The sequence below is a fragment of the Drosophila takahashii genome, chromosome 2L (assembly GCF_030179915.1).
Source record: "Drosophila takahashii strain IR98-3 E-12201 chromosome 2L, DtakHiC1v2, whole genome shotgun sequence".
NCBI lineage: Eukaryota > Metazoa > Arthropoda > Insecta > Diptera > Drosophilidae > Drosophila > Drosophila takahashii.
In genome coordinates this window covers 23773029-23776912 of record NC_091678.1, presented here as the reverse complement: position 1 = coordinate 23776912, position 3884 = coordinate 23773029, and positions in this window count along the sequence as shown.

Here is a 3884-nt window from a genome sequence, read left to right as displayed (position 1 = left end):
CGACTCGGTGCACTTCGAAAAATATGTCATAAGAATCCTTCGACTTACCTATTCTCTGTCCCTTATTAAGTCAAACGAGAGACAGAAAATGCTTGTAATTAAAATTAAAAATTTTAAATCCCAAATAACAAATTTTTGAGACTTGAAAAAAAAGATTTTGAATAAAAATTGTTTTTAAGCTCTTATTATACAATTTATAATAGTTTCTGGGTCAGGGCAAAGCTACATTCGAAAAAAACATAAGATTGTTTCCAATCCAATCTGGTTTGACATTTGACACACATTTGAATATTTTCCCAACGAACATATTTTATATAATGAGTGTTTGCTTTATTAAAATAATAAGTCAGATATTGGAATTTATTATTGAAGAAATATTTTAAAATGAAAATAAATCATAAAACAATTTGTAAGTGTTTTATAGAAATATTTCTCAGTGTGAGAAAAGGGGTGGGTCAAAGGGGCAGGGGCGTGCGGAGGGGCGTAGCGCGGATGCAATTATAACCATTTCCACGTGACGCTTCATTGGGCCGCGCTTGCTCGCTCATTCGGCTCCCAGCGGCCTGCACGGATATATCGGGTCGAGTTGAGTTGAGTTGGTCGTCGGCAGAAGCCGTTAGTTGTTGTTCATGGCTAAATGGAAATTTATTGCCCACCAGCAACGCCCACACAGCTGCCACCAATTCCAGACCTCAGAAACACACACTCAACTCGCTGTTGCAACTCTAATGAAAGCGAATCGCAGGGGGTTGAGTTCACCGAAGTACAGTGGAATGGAATGGTAACGTGACCCTAGATCCTCGGTCTGACATGGGTCTCAAATATATCGAGAAGGTCCAAGCATTACAACCCATTTCACCTGCTGTCGAAAGATGATTACACATATGTCTCTATAAAAAGATATATTTGTTTTCCACAAAATCAATATTTAAAAGTAATCCCTAGAAGACACACATGTAGTACAAAAAGCATTATAAATAAATGAGGTATTAAATAATACTTTAAATTTTTTAATCGTTAAAGAATATTTTTAAAATGGTCTATACGTTCAAAAAAGTATCTTGAAAATGTGTCCAATTTATGGGTACATCTACCTTATATATCTAAATAAATATAGTTTAGCCCCTTCAAATGTTTTGCAGGTTTTCTTAGGCTCATGCTTAGAGTGTTGACTTCAAACATTTTTGAGCCTAATCCAGCTTGATTTGAATAAAGTGAACCCTTGATCTGTTTTCTGAGTGCATCGGAGCCAGGCTTATCCATAGAACACAACCTGAGGGGCCGAACGTGCGTCGGTCCATTCTGGAAGCCATCATATTGCCGCTGCTCAAGAGGAGACCACTCACACATGCAGTAACTATGAGGAGGATGTGCAACATGGCCAACTTGGAACTTGGAGTGGGCCACGTTGTTATTATGCCACCGGTGTGGCGCATAATGCAGCTTATCTGGGGAATTAGGCTGACGAAAGCAACGATATTGCTGCTGCACATTGCAATTTCGTATCTTATTACGCAAAGTAACTTGGCCTGACTCACGCCGCTTATCGTTGGCCAAGTGTCCTGTCCCTTGTCCCAGTCCCTTTTCCATTTCTTTGGCCTCCTTTTTTCATTCAAGGATTTACGACAGCAACGCACAGTCAAAGTAGCTAAGCGAATTAAAAAAGTAAACTCGAAAGTAAATTAAATGACGGCCAAGTTGAAGACGAGAGACGGAAGACGAAGGAAATGAGAGGCGGCTCAGCCAGCTGATAAGGCGCTAAGCCCGGGAGAAAACGACAATGACTAAGAAAGTGGAGCGGGAATATCTGCAGCCGAAGGATCAGGGGCTGGACCGGCAGCGACCGCAGCGAGGAAAATGTTTTAAAATGAAATCACTTTTAATGAGTCATTCAAGTGGCATGAAGACGGCAACAGACTCGACTCGAATCCGCCGCTCCTCGCCACTTCACTGGCCCGAGACTACTCTGGTCTCGACTTGACTTGACTAGCCAGCCAGGCAGCATAAAAATAATAATTTTTACAGCGCAACAAACAAAAAGAACATCGAAAAAATTATGGTCCTGCAGGCTGGATTTCGAAAGCTGAAGTCCTTATACTCTTGCACTGGGCAAAGGACATTTTAATGTTAGATTATTACGATTTAATGTTTGCTTTTAATATATGGGGTTCGAATTGATTTTCATTTTCTAATAGTTTTCACTTTATTTTACTCTCAAAGTATATTTCTAAAATTCAATGCAAAATTCTCATGATTATTTATTAAAAATAATATTGACTACAAATTCAGAAAATATATTTTGATATGTCATAAATTCTTAAACATACGTACATTGCAATATTATTATTTTAAAACTAATTCTCTTTAAAAAATGGTAAAAATTATGTAAAATCTTTTGTTTATGTTTATATGACCATTTATTTAAGTACTCCATAGATTGTGATGTCTCCAAAGGGGAAGAGTTTACTTCCATTTTTTCGCTCTAACCACCCCACAGATTTGATTTATATTAGAAATACCCTCTGCTAGGGTATAAATAGATTGCCACGAAAAGGAAGGCAAAGCAATAATAATTTCGCGTACGGACACTGCCAAGTGGAAGCGCCAAGCTCCAGGAAGCGTCACTCGCCTCCTTACGCCCCCGCAACTTCAGATGCCCCTGCTGCCCCCCCGCTATCATTGCAGGAAATCACTGGCAACAAGTGGCCACGACTCTCGCGGAGATTCAGCTCCTGCGGCCATTTCACTTTGCTTTTCATTTTATTGCTAATTTTTTTCGCTCTCCCAGCGAGTTTTTGCAAATTATAATGACAGCCCCCGGCCCAGATACGGAATACGGAATACTGTCTAGTAGTCGGTTAGTGTTAGTGTCGAGTGGGCAGGGGCCTGTGGGGCCGGGGCCTGGTCAATGAGGGCGAATAGACATTTAATGAAACGAAACGACAACAAATTGTTTAAACATTATTTGCGCTTTCCCTTTGCCGTTTCGCCTTTCCTTTCCTTTCATTTCTTTCTAGCCCATCTTTTTTATATACGTTATTGTTAATAAACAGACATTACAAAGCAGATAATGAATGACAGGGAGTAGTACCACCAGGCACTTGGCAGAATGGAAATTGAAATTGCGGGCGCTTTGACAGGAAACTGGAAAATCATTCTTTCAACAATTTGCCAAAGAGTGGCGAGATAGAATAGAAAAGGACTTAAAGAAAATTAATTGATATAAAATATAACCCAAGTTGTTTTCATGTCTGTGAAAAATCGGAAAATATTTAATAGACCCATACAGAAATTAACGTACATGTTTTTATTTTTTAAACATAAAATGTTTAACTTTAAATTAAAATTTTTTCAACTATCAAACGCACAAATTTTTAATTTTCGTTTATTTTGAAATTTTTAACACAATAATTGAATTACAAATTGTAATTTAAAATATAACACAGAGAACTCTATAATCGAGTACCCCGACTATCAGATACCCGTTACTTAGCTAAAGGAAGTGCGAGGGAGGTGGATATTAGGGTGGTTTTTTTTTGTATGAAAAATTCTGAGGTCCTACTCTCACCCCCTTATACTTTGCGCATTGGTGCATTTAAGACATACCAAAAAGAAAAAGCTAAAAAAAATGCGATTTAGTGCTTGCGCATTGACCTTTAAGTTTATCAGTCATACGTACTGTTGCCCTTGATCAAATATTTGAATTTCATATAGATGGCGAAGACTTGTCATAATTTTTTAATGAATGGTCCGATTTAAAAACTTTCTTCTATATGTCGATTGTATTAATCATTTTTCGAAATATTTAAAGATGTGAGAACCAGACATCTTTTCAAAAGCCATTAAGACAGTTGTGGGCGTTTTAGTATAAAAAAAGGTATAAA